General features: G+C 42.9%; 1 protein-coding gene across 1 annotated transcript in view; it reads right to left on the reverse strand.

Moving 5' to 3' along the window:
- The window catches only part of LOC115372915 (zinc finger protein GLI2-like), a 99,137-nt gene extending 87,796 nt beyond the window's left edge, over positions 1 to 11,341 (reverse strand). The window contains exon 1 of the mRNA XM_030071083.1: positions 11,274 to 11,341. The gene's annotated coding sequence lies outside the window, so the exon portion shown is untranslated. The remainder of the gene's footprint in view (positions 1 to 11,273) is intronic.
- Between the last annotated feature and the right edge of the window lie 1,401 nt (positions 11,342 to 12,742).

The following is a 12,742-nucleotide window of genomic DNA, read 5'->3' on the forward strand; positions in this document are numbered from 1 at the left end:
GAAAAAAAAAGTACATTTATTACAGCAAAACAGGCTTTATGTGCCACAAATGAGACAAAAGGTCAGAGGTTCAAACCCCGCGGCAGCCAGCGTGTCCTTCAGCAAGACACTGAACTGAACGGTCTGCCCGTTTTGGATAATCGTTTCTGCTTTGAGCCTGTAAATGTGAAGCATGCGTCCATCGGGGCTGCTCTCCACGTGGTGCATGACTTGGCACGCCGCGCTCTGCCAAGTGTTTATCTTTGTCGAACCTACGCGATTATCCTTGAGCGCCGGGCAAACATGTCGAGGGGTTTTGTCGGGGGAAGACAAAACGCCATGCGGGGGTCTCTCTTCCCGTGAACCCCTTCCGATTCACGATTCAATTTGCTCTCTGGCAGAGGGGAGGGTGGGCGAGGGGGGGTTTCGGGGGTTAGGGTGGAGGCGGAGGCGGAGGTCTGAGCTCGCATGTCATCAAAGTTTATATGACTATTGACCTTTCTGTCAGCGCCATTCAGAGAGGACTTTGCGGCGTGCTCGGCTAGAACAATGCCACGTTCTCTTCAAAGCCGGCCGTGGAAATGAAGAGGGATGTTTTGGCTAAATGCTGAAACACAAAACCACTTCGGCGTTTATAATACATTCCCACAATGCTTCCTAATATAACTTAAATCCACAAAAAAAAAAAAAAAAGAAAGAAAAAATCCAGCCATTGTTGGGTCCTTGAATAGGCATGACCAAAATGAAGTATATAGAACTAAAAAAAACATCTCTACACTGCAAAAATATTAATCTTAAATTATTTAGTCTGCTATTCTGGGTTAAAATCTTGTTTTTCTTCACACAGAGTCAAAAAATCTGCCAGTGGGATGAGATAATCCCACTAGTTTCCAGTACAGTTTCACTTGATTCAGGATTTTTTGTGGGAAACAAGTATAAATGTGTTGAAAAAAGGCCGCTGGGATCAAGAAAATGAAAATTCTGGATCCAACTTGCAGATTTTTTTTTACCTTGTTTGAAGAAAAACAAGATTTCAACACTGAATTTTGGGTTAAAATGATTTTTTATTTGCAGATTAATTCCGTCATGGGTCAAGCATGACATATGGATATTTATGCCACTTTAATCCCAAAGGGACTCACAGTCCTGAGCAGTTTAGTGCCTCTCTGACGGACATTTTTACAGTACACATGACTCGTCACGAACCTGTGACCCCCCTGCTGGTTACGGGACGACCCCTGTACTTCCCCTCCACATTTCACACGTCACACACTTCCCATGAACCGAGCGTCCGCTGACTTTGTAAACGCCGAGTCGGGCCGAGTTTACTGCCTCTTTAACAAAGTGAAGGTTCTGACTGACAGTTTTGCCTGGTGTCTTTATTGCGGCGGGTTAGTCAGTGCAACAGGTGTGAGGGGCCAGGAGTGAAGCCTCACGGGAAGTCCCCCACCCCACACACACACACACACACACACACACACACACACTCTCACACACACACACACATACAAATCCGCCTTTAGTCAAGGTGACATATGCGGCGCATAATGGCTTCCACACTTGCAGTCCTCTGATGTGTCCTCACAAATCATTATTAGTCAGGCTGAACATTTGTTGTTCACACATTGAGAGGCTGGTGTTAAGCCTGAGGAGAGATTTAAACCACACTGCTGACAATACAGCTCATATATTCTTCACAGTGTTAATTTGAGATGATGAAGTTGTTTTTTAAAGCAAAACTAGTTCAAAACTAGTGGTATAAAGGGCTTTTATCACACTAAAAGGACTATTTAAATCATAATGAAAACATATTAAAACTATTCATGAGTCATGTACAAAGATTTGAATTGCACTTCTTACAAACTTGTCAAATATCAGTAAGTTTGCTCATAGTAATAATTCACAAACAAGTGAGCAGGTTAATGGCTCAGATCGTGGACATAATGAGCTGCTCCCTCCTGCTGGCCAATGACAGAGCCTTTTACAAGACACACAATGATTCATTTGAGTATAATAGACAACAAAGGGAGCCTTACAATAAGGTTATTTAAGAGAACAACAACTGCAGAGCCCCCCCCCCCCCCCGCTGCCCACCCCCACCCCAGCAGAGTCATTGTGTGTTGAGATCAATGCATGTTTGCTCTGCTGCCTCATCCTTCCCTTTGACTCCAGGGAGCACCACTTCACTTTCAGCCTCTGAGAGAGAGGACTGCAAACACTTATCAAAGAGAACCCGCTCCATATCACTTTACCTCTCCTTCCATATTGCCGGTTTATGTATGTATATGTCTGCATATGAAGCCCCGGCTGTCCCAGGTGTGCCATTATGATGTAGGCCCTACTTGTCTTACTACCCCAGATGCCGGTGTATTTCTGCACAAATACCACCGAGACAGATTCCTAAACACTTACTGTACTTGGCCAATAAAGTGAATCTGACAAACGCAGATTATACACGACCGCGTCGTCACGAGGAGCACGTTAAGCGTTAAAAACCTGTCATCCGTCACTCATGGTGCCATTTTTGTACACACCTTTGCATTGAGTCGCAGATTTTTGCCTACACTGTGATGTTAAAGCTGCTTTTGCACAAGGCGGCAGGCTAAATCCTCACTGACATTCACATCAAAACAACACTGCAAAAATGCAAAATCTTACCAAGATTATTTGTCTTATTTCAAGTCAAAATGTCTTATTTCTCGTCAAAATGTCTCATTACACTTAAAATAAGACATGATCACCTCAGAAGTAAATTGTTTTTAGACAAGCAAATTTTCACTTGAAACAAGAGACAATTGTCTAAAAACAAGTTACTTCTGAGGTGATCATGTCTTATTTTAAGTGTAATGAGACATTTTGACGAGAAATAAGACATTTTTGACTTGAAATAAGACAAATAATCTTGGTAAGACTTTGAGTTTTTGCAGTGAAGTCCAAGCAGTTTACCCAGGAAAATCACACCAGCAACCCACTGTAAATTACAAAAAATGCTCATTTGTGCGCTCACTGACAAAATATGGATTATTCCTGCAGAGGGGGGTGACGTGTGGAAATCAAATGTATTCCCGGTGTCGGGAAAACAAATGCCCCCTGCCTTCCAGGTGTACTCAGCCTACAGGAGCGCACTTTGGCTCATCACTGAGTATTACTAGCAGCCGCTGTCCCCCCTGAATTATTACAGCAGCACTTGTCAACCAAACTAATGACTCTGTCTCAACTCAAAAGGTCACGGCGCACCAGAGTAAAATCACAGAGCACACAGTCAATTCCTCGGCTCGGTACCCCTCCGAAGGGCCACTTGCTGGAATTTATGGTTGGGCCCTGCACCTATTCTCCTTTGAATAATAGCTATCCCGTAAAAGAAGCCCGGGTCGGTGGCGAGTCTAAAATAGAATGCAGCTTCGACAGAGGGGGGGTTGTTTATTGTGCGAGAGGCAAATGCAACAAATAGAGGCTAACAGTGACATTTGAATTTATACCAACTCCCGAGACTTGTTCCCCTTAACTTCACGAGAGGCGACGAGACCCAAAATCCCAAATCTGAACGCTAAAAAAAGAAGTGTGTGTGTGTGTGTGAGGGAGCCGGAAATATTCCCTTGGAGAGAAATATGATAAAGCTATTGTATTCCTGTTGCATTATGTTATTTGTCCTGTAGCTGATTATACACCGAGGAAAACAACGAGAGAGTGTAAATCTCCATTCAGGCTCCATTCTTGTCTTTTGTAACGGGGACGTTCGCTGCACAGAAGCAGCCAGGTTGGGTGGGTGGTGGCTACTCTGAGGTGTCCCGTGGCTAGCTTACCATCACACACACACACACACACACTCATACACACACTTCCTGCATGTCCAATATCCTGTGGCTGATCCCCTCCTGCCCACAGCAACACCAAACAGATGTCGGGGCTGAGCTCAGCGGAGAAATCCCACCGCTGTCTCCCGGACTCATCAGCTGGGATGACTAAGCGATGAGAAGCGATGGGGGAATCGAACCCTCAACTTTACCCTTATCCTTACCCTTAACCCTTAACCCCTAACCAAACTGTGTACCTGACCTTGATCTTACCCTTTACCTTGACGTTCACCAAGCTGCTTTAGTCTCTAACCTTAACCTTGTCTTTTACTGTAATCTTACTTACCTGACCTTAACCTTATCTTTAACCTCAGCTTTACACTTTTCTAACTTGACCTTAACACCAACCTTAACTGTTCATTTGAATGCCCTTTATCTGTGAGCAAGGCTCAAGAGCAGCCTCCACCTGCGTGAAAATACCGTGTGACCGACCGCCGCGTGATGCGCATTGTCGTTTTGGCTGCAATTAAATAATTTTGCCTGCATTTTGACCTTTAGCTTCCTGTTTTGATGTGAAGCACAAGCCAGCTGTAAAGGCGGGAGAGGCCGGCTTGTGGCCGGAAAGGTGCTGATTTGAGCAAGTGTGTTCCAGGAGGGTAAACGCTCTGCGCTCGCTCCTGTCGAGGCGCTTCAACCTGGGACTGCAGACGGAGATGAGCTACTTAGCTCCATCTGGCACAAAGCATCTTCACTCTTTGAGTTTAACCCTTTATAGGGCACTCGTTACTTGAAATTCAAAAAAACAACCCTAGACTGTTATTAGAGAACATGACAGGACTTTATTACTTCTATCAAATTTTTCTAAAATTTTCATTTTGTAATAGAAAATCAAAGCCATTGAGATTGGTCAAATGCCACAATCATGTGACCTGGGATGTCGAGCGATCTTTGCTGATTGGCTGGGTGAAGACCAAATGATTATTGAACTAACTGAGACAGGGGATGGACCTGATATGTAAAACTTCAGAAATTACCAAAAATAGTCGCTCGCCCTATAAAGGGTTAATGCATTTTGTTCATGGTCCCTGATTAGATGAACTTAAAAATAAACTGCAGAGAAAATGCTCAAAGGTCAGCAATAGAAACCTGTTTGATAGTTGGGGTTGCAGTAGGGTTAGGTGGCAGGGTGGACTAGCAATTAAATAGATTATAGTCTCACTGAAGGTTTTAAAGTTTGATCCCCTGAGAATCATGAAGAGAATCAGTGTGTCAAGCTTGCAACTACAACTACAACTACGAATTCAGACATTTTGATCCACTCAAGGATCTTCCTCAGGTCCGATGACTCTCTTAATGATTTCCCACATATCTTCCCTGCAAAGCACCAGGTCAAAAAAGCCTTTGTGTACAACTGTGCAGAAGTATATTCTTAAATATTAAAGTTTGAGACCAGTGTGTCCCGTGAAAGCATCCTCGAGAAAGACCTTGAACCTGCTCACTTGGGATAGAGCCACAGAATAAACTCCTAAAATGTACCTGTTGCTCATTTCAGAGCCTCGCCATGTTTATTTCTCTAACTGTAAAGACTTAAATCATCACCGAGGGCCGACCATATGTGTGTCTCCACAGCTCTGCATGCGGCCCACACCTCAAACCCCAGTGATTGACGGCGTGAAGTGAGCACCGACCGCTGGGCATCGCCGCCGCCGAGGCCGCCCGGCCGCTTTGATCCCTGACCCTCGGCCAAATGGTCTGGCTACAACACGGCCACTCGCTGTTTTACGGCCACAGTTTGGGCCGCTGGCTTCCTCTCCGCTGCCCACATGGAGCCTTTTATCAACACCTACAGTAAGTCTCTCTTCTTAACCCTTGTTTATCTGGGGAAGGTGTTACCAAACTCTTTTTTTTTCACAAAGACCCGTGTTTCCAGGCTCCTTGGTACAGCCACTGCAGCAGCCGGTGATGAACTGCCTTGCTCAGTGGCATTTTGTCAGTGTGTGTGTACATCTGTGAACTGATTTCTGGACATGAGCCGTGGATGGAAACTTTTAGAAGTGTTCATTGTCATGCAGCGTTCCTATAAAAGAACAACAACAACAAAAAAAGAGACTACACTGCAAAAATTCCAAATCTTACCAAGATTATTTGCCTTATTTCAAGTAAAAATGTCTTATTTCTAGTCAAAATATCTCATTACACTTAAAATAAGACATGATCAGCTCAGAAATTACTTGTCTTTAGACAATTTTCACTTGTTTCAAATGAAAATTCACTTGAAACAAGTGAAATTAGCTTGAAACAAGAAACAAATTTTGCCAATGAAACAAGCAAATTTTCACTTGAAACAAGAGACAATTGTCTAAAAACAAGTTACTTCTGAGGTGATCATGTCTTATTTTAAGTGTAATGAGATATTTTGACTAGAAATAAGACATTTTTACTTGAAATAAGACAAATAATCTTGGTAAGAGTTTGACTTTTTGCAGTGTAAACCTGACGTCCTACTGGAGATCATTGAAGCTTCATCTTCACTGTCCTTGCTTTGCTTTCACTAAACGAACATCTCTGAACTTTAATTTCCTGTGTTTATGAATGCCAGTGTAAGAAACTGATCATTAAGTTTATCATTGCAATGATCCCCTCGTTAAGCACAACGTTTGACACTCAGTGAAGCGTCCAAGGAAACTCCCTGCATGCACTGAGTCACAGTGTAAGGCCTGGCTCTGTGTGTGTGTGTGTGTGTGAGACATGCATAACCTTCCCAATTTGCGTGTGGGTGCTAATGCATCTCTGAAAAATATGAATCATCGTATTTACGTTGCACATTTCAAAATAAAAGCTTCAAAGTGCTTCACAACAGAGAACGCAAAAATGAGGAAATGGTGCAGTTCTGTAAAATAACTCAAGCAGCTTTTCTTCAGTTTCGGTCAAACTTTGCAGGTTGGGGAGTTCAGGTAGGACCTTTGTTATGAAAATTGTTTTCAAATTGGTCAAAGGTTAAGGTCAGGGCAGGTCAAGGTTTCTGTTTGATTATACAAGGAGTTTATATGAGTACATTTATGTGGCATCATTTAAAATAAACTTCGCAAATGAGGAAAACAACAACAAAGAAAAGGCACACATCACTAAAACTGAAAGAACTAAGACACAAAACTGCAAAGATTATGAAAAAACGTACGATTAAAGTACGTTTGCAATTTAAAATATGGTCCTGAGTGCCGGCCTCAGCTCTTAAGGTAAGTCCTTCCACAGTGGAAAAGCCGGATCACCTTCACTCTTAAGTTTGGACGTGGTGGCAGTCAAAAGGAGTGTGTGTGTGTGCGTGTGTGTGTGCGTGTGTGTGTGTGTGTGTGTGTGTGCGTGCTCGCCGGTTTACAGGCAGCCACAGCTGTCAAACAGTGGCAGGGCCGCTCTCACCTGAAAGGCAGAGCTAATAGCCACTGACACGGTGGAAAAACCTGCTGAGGCCCCGTCACTAACGGCATGTCAGAGACCTCCAGGGGCCCACAGGATGAAGTCTGTCCCCCGGCCCCCCGACGGTCCCTCCCTTCCTGGGGAGAAGAAACCGGGGGCCTCCGTGCGGGTGCGGAGCGGGGGCGATGGATTCCTCCTGACCTCGAGGTCTGATTATGAGAACGCTTGCAGAGCGAGGCGGCCGGGAGGATTGATTACTAAAGAATACCACATGGCCTGCTGGGATCCCACATGTCAGGGAAACGGAGGGGAAAAAAACAACCCCCCCCCCCAAAAAAAAAAAAAAAAAGAGTTCGTTCTGCGGGTTGGCAGCTTTTCAGCGCTTGTTTTTGGCTTTTCCCGCCTGTCACCCGGCTCTGATGAGCGCCGCGGCTCTTCATCAACAAGAAGCACGACGGCCGGGTCTCCTGCACCGCATGTGGTTATCACTGAACACGGCAAAACCATCAGATCTGGTGATAACTCTCTTATTATACCCAAACTGAGGCTGAAGGGCTGGTGTGTGTGTGTGTGTGTGTGTGTGTGTGTGTGTGTGCGTGTGTGTGTGTGGAAAGGCAAACACTCGGCTGCTCGGCGATCGTTCATTTTATGAGATGTCAAAGTGTCGCTGCGGACGTCTCTTTTCACAGCATGGGGCATTTTTCACATCCGCCCTTCACATTTATACACGGACACACACTCTTACACACACACACACACACACACACACACGTCTTGCTCATTTCGGTGGCTGTCAGGGAGACTCAGGCCTGATCATGGGGTTACTGCCGTCCCTTCAGGAGTTAATTAACAGATGCATCAAAGCCGATCCCTAAGAACTATGGGTACACAGCACGTTTCATGCAAAGAGGAAGAGCTACAGGCCCCAAGTGGCCCCTGGACCTTTGATTTCTGATGTCTCTTGGTGTGTGTGTGTGTGTGTGTGTGTGTGTGTGTGTGAGTCTATATGTGTGTGTGATGCCGTTGCATTAAACATAGCCCTGTTTTCATCACGTATAATTGCTGCTGCCTGATAGCTGCTTTCCTCTGTCGGAGGAAGTTTCTTATGTCTTCTATCATCTGGCTTTGGTTGGAGGGAAACGCACACACACACACACACACACACATACACACACACACACACACACACACGCTTCTGAGTGATACTGACCAGAGTCTGTAACTAACACACAGGCGAGAATCCATAGCGCAAAATAAATCTTTATAGAGCTCAGCGCAAGTGTGTGTGATTAAGCCTTCACAAGCACACCCTGACATATACAAACCCCCTGTGTGCATGTGTGTGTGTGTGTGTGTGTGTGTGTGTGTGTGAGAGAGAGAGAGAGAGAGAGAGTGAGAGAGGCGGATTGAGATGGAAAATCCTATTTGGAATATACTTTAGTAAATGATTTAATAACTCCTTCATAATGTAGAATTGAAGATCATGCCTAGTTGGGATACACTTTAAATTTTGTTTTTTTGCAGCAAAATATGTGCAAAAACCTCAGTGTTGACGCGTCCTTCGTATTATGACCATAATAATCTGATCCCATAATGACTCTTTAACGTGTTTTCAGGTGATTAGCAGACGTCCGTGAGAACAGAAAGCCACGTAATCGACTTAAACATAAAACCATAAAGGCCATAATCCAGGAGACCCGCAATGTGTGAGGAGTGGTATATCTCTCAGGGTGTGTTTGTGGAGGCTGGAATACACACAGCAACACACACACACACACACACACAGAGAGAGGAGAAGGCAGTGTTTGAAATTTCTTTGGATAGCTGATTCAGATGGAAACTGCAGAACGATGCAAAAAAGAAAGAAAAAAATCATCACAACCTGAAAAGAGGAGCTTCTTTCCTTTCTTATTCTTTGTAATTTAATGGCAGAATTTCAAAGTAAAGTGTTTTTGATTCTCTCACAACTGCTGCAGTAGAAAAGTTGATTGAATTAAGATTTTGTGTCACTACTTTGAGCACCGATCAAGGTTTTCCCAGTTGTGCAAATTTGATCTTCCAGGTTTTATCACTATATATGGGGGAGAAAATAAAATCAAAAACAAAATTGCAAGAAACATATCTTTAAAAAAAAAAAAAAAAGCTGTGAGGACCACAAACCCTATCTGCTTCTCAGTTGTCAGTCATCGCTCCACTTGTCCCAAGAAATTTTAATCCATCTCTTTGAGCAGGTTTGGAGTTTTTCCTTTCTTTCTTTTTTTGCGGTGAGTGATATTAGATGCAGGAACTTTTCCATTGGGTTTAGTGGATTTACACCCCTGGCTTGTGTAAAGCCACTGATGCTTCTTTTCTCCACAAAACCCACAAGGAACAAGTGCCCGGGGCCACATGGCTTAATTGGTGTGGACTTGTTGTTTTGTGGGATAAGAGACTTTTGAATCCTCACAGCGGGGCGTTTTACTCACTTCTCATTCACATTTATCGCGCCTTGCAACCGCCAGCATGCCAGACTTAATTTTCCCCCTTTATTTTGCAAGAAATCCATCTTTTTTTCCCAGCATTTTTTTTTTTTTTTTTTTTTGGAATGAGGTTCATTAAATTCTCCACAGATCTTTCCGGAGAAGATAGAGCTCAAATCAATAATAAAGTGCAAATAGGACTTGCGGGGGAAACGTGTGAAAATGACAGCGAGGAGAGGCGCTTGGGGCAGGATGAAAGTGACATCCCCATCACAGGTTTGGGAAGCCCCCATGTCATCCTGAATAATGTGAAGGGCCCCATTATTTCTTTACATCTTTTCACTCCCCCCCAGCTCCCTGACTGCTGGAACTCTTCATTCTCCACAATAGCAAATGCACTAAAACTTTTTTTCTGATGCAAATGAATGCAACCGGCCATTCAGCACTGAAAAAAGGGGGAGAAAAAAAAAAAAAAAAAAACACTTAGCACCATTTCAGAGCTCTGAGGCTGGGGGGAATGAACCTGGATTATTTTTTACAGATCCTTATTTTTGCCTCCGTATGTTTCTCTTGTTTAATTGAGAAAAAGTTGACTTAATTTTTATCTGCATAAAAAAAAAATCCGTAAGGCACTAAACATTTATGCGGCCTGTTTGTGCAGCCTCATAGCTGCAAAAAAAGTGCTCATATTCATGTTTATTTTCCTTTAGGCCTACGCTCATTTCAGTGAAGCCTTGTAGGTGACTTTTGTCTGCAAAAGCCTATCATTATGTTTCTGCATGTCCTTTTCACGGCGAGGCACAAAGTGAGGCGTCTTAAAATTTTAAAATCGCCCAAATAATTTGATGCAAATAAGCTCACATGACCCAAAACATGAATTAAAATAAAATCCCTAACTTCGTGAAATAATAATAAAAAAACAGTGTTTATCTTGGAGGGACGTATTCACTCTACAGGCTGCTCGACTAGAGAGCATCTTAAATATCAGGTTGCAAATTCTTGGGATTCCAGCGTCAGTGTAAACCTCAAATAACCTAAAATAACAATTTTCAAGTGGCTCACAAGGATTTTTTTTTTTTTTGGTCTCATTTCATACACGTTGACTGCAGCAGGCCTGAAACCGCTGTCTTGTTATTAGAGACACTAGCTGTAATGCTTGCCTGTGTGGCCTGTCTTGAGCTAAATATTTGCTTTTTGTATAAAGAACTATATCAATAAAACACTGTGGAGGGAATATGTAGGAAAAAAATCCACAGGAAAACAAACAGTGTGCCGGAATTTTACATTATAGGAATTTATATACACTTAAGGAGATAAATAATACAATTACACACCATGAAATCACTAAAATTCATAAGTGGAAACCATAAGCGCGCTTTAAGAAGCTTCAGTAATGTTATAATAATATCACAGCCATTAGGTGTCAAAAGATCACTTCAAACTCACTACCGAGAGCAGACACACTGTAAGTCCCTATGGTAATATTATAGGAATATCATAGTGGTTTTTCCTGAGGGTGATCACTCTTATTACTGCGCTGGTTGTCATTTTTTCGCCACCGAAATCAAAAAAATAATCAAAAATCGCTGTAAGGTAAAGATTGTCCCTGACCACATGGCCAACTTACCCAAGTGTCCCTCTCTCCTCGTCCCCAACGAGTTTGTCCCAGCGGCTCCCTCCCGACTCCTGCAGCCTCGCTTCCCCTCTCCCTCTTGGTCAAGTCAAACTTTTTCTCGGCCAAAAACAGCAAGGAAAACACCAAATCCCTTGCAAAGCATGAAATTCCATCTACTGTCTGCGGCGACGAGGACGCACCGAGAGCGCGTATTTTGGAAAGGTCCTCCCCAAACTCTGCGCCTCAGCATGGAGAAAAGAGAGGAGAAAAAAAAGGAAAAGTTCACTTCGGTGCGTTCCCTCGCATCAGTGATCCATCCCGGGCGAGCAGCGGCGACAGGAGCAAAGTTTGGAAAAGGCAGAAAAGAGCCGCCCAAGTCACTTTTTGGAGTCTAGAAACGCAACTTTTCTTTTCTTTTCTTTTCTTTTTTTTTACGGTCGGATGGTTGATCCGGATGGTGCGTTGGAGCTTTGAATGCGCTGGAGGGTTTGGAGACTCCAGGCTGCGCTGTTTTTCAACGCGGTCCCCCTCTTTCTTCTTCTTTCCTTCTCTCTCTCTCTCTCTCTCTCTCTCTCTCTCTCTCTCTCTCTCTCTCTCTCTCCTTCACCTTTCTCTCTCTCTCTCTCTCTCTCTCTCTCTCTCTCTCTCTCTCTCTCGCTGTTCTCAGATGGGACGGACCGCTCAGACCATCCCCTCCACCTCTGGTGATACATAAACCAAGATGGTGTAGCCTTCAAAACTAGTGAGACTAATCGATCAAGGAAGCCAATACAGGTTATTTATAACAAATCAATTAAAGATAAGGAGCCATAAATAGGCCAAGACAGAGTTGATTTATCAAACGAGCGCAAAAAAAAAAAAAAAATCTATAGGCCTATGTGTTTTCTTTTTCTAATAAACGTCTTTTCTATGACCTCTGGAAAACTGATGCAGCCACTTTGCACCTCCATTTACAGTAATTCATAACCGATAACTGCTATTGATTATTAGTCATATTTGCAATATTGGTGCATTAGGTATCTTGTTGTTTCCAGTCTACTTTTATCCTCAAACATATTCACTTAAAATTCAGTTAAAATGGTGAGGCGTGACATTATTTTCAACGATCCAACTATTTTATTTACAAGACATAATTGAATTATGTTACATGGGATATTTATGTTTTCTGCTCATTATATGCAGAGATTTTTTAATCATCAGTTCAGTAAGATTTTAAAATGACTCTTTATTACATGCATATTTTTACTGAATGATTATAATAAAGGATAGTTGAAGGCATTACATCTCTTAACTATAAATTCTTACAGGAATATCATTGAAATAACACACGAGATTAAAACAACATAAATCATAAATCATAAAGTACAATAATGTGACCATTAACTCACTATTGAGCAGGCCTGTCATTGGTATAAGCCCACAGGAATATTATAGGAATACCATAGGAGACTAAAAATAAAATGTGATTAGATCAAACTCAT

The sequence above is a fragment of the Myripristis murdjan genome, chromosome 2 (genome assembly GCF_902150065.1).
Source record: "Myripristis murdjan chromosome 2, fMyrMur1.1, whole genome shotgun sequence".
NCBI lineage: Eukaryota > Metazoa > Chordata > Actinopteri > Holocentriformes > Holocentridae > Myripristis > Myripristis murdjan.